We start from the raw sequence: 937 nt of genomic DNA, 5'->3' as shown, positions 1-937 counted from the left end.
GTCATTTTAACAGATTTATGTCCTAACAGATTTATGTCCTAACAGATTTATTTCATATTAACATATCTATGTCATATTAACAGATCTATGTCCTAAAAGTAACAAATCTATGTCCTAATAGAGATATGTCATATTACCGGATCGATGGCTTAATAGATTTGTGTCCTAATAGATCTATGCCCTAACAGTAACAGATCTATGCCCTAATAGATCTATGTCCTAACAGTAACAGATCTATGTCCTAACAGATTGTTCTGTGATTAAGCCAAAGAACAATCTGAACAATGAATAACATTGTCGGGCCAGCTCTGGTCGGCTGGCCCTCGTTACATATTCGTCGCCAGACCCACTGGCTCAGGTCATCTACAAGTCCATGCTAGGTAAGCTCCGCCTTATCTCAGCTCACTGGTCACGATGGCAACACCCATCCGTAGCACGCGCTCCAGCAGGTGTATCTCACTGATCATCCCTAAAGCCAACACCTCATTTGGCCGCCTTTCGTTCCAGTACTCTGCTGCCTGTGACTGGAACGAATTGCAAATCGCTGAAGTTGGAGACTTTTATCTCCCTCACCAACTTCAAACATCAGCTATCTGAGCAGCTAACCGATCGCTGCTGCTGTACATAGTCTATTGGTAAATAGCCCACCCATTTTCACCTACCTCATCCCCATACTGTTTTTATTTATTTACTTGCTCTTTTGCACACCAATATCTCTACCTGTACATGACCATCTGATCATTTATCACTCCAGTGTTAATCTGCAAAATTGTAATTATTCGCCTACCTCCTCATGCCTTTTGCACATTGTATATAGACTCCCCCTTTGTTTTCTACTGTGTTATTGACTTGTTAATTGTTTATTCCATGTGTAACTCTGTGTTGTCTGCTCACACTGCTATGCTTTATCTTGGCCAGGTCGCAGTTGCAAATGAGA

This window comes from Oncorhynchus tshawytscha, unplaced genomic scaffold (genome assembly GCF_018296145.1).
Source record: "Oncorhynchus tshawytscha isolate Ot180627B unplaced genomic scaffold, Otsh_v2.0 Un_contig_217_pilon_pilon, whole genome shotgun sequence".
Taxonomy (NCBI): Eukaryota; Metazoa; Chordata; class Actinopteri; order Salmoniformes; family Salmonidae; genus Oncorhynchus; species Oncorhynchus tshawytscha.
The sequence above is the reverse complement of the archived record's forward strand: the minus strand, read 5'-3'. Positions refer to the sequence as shown.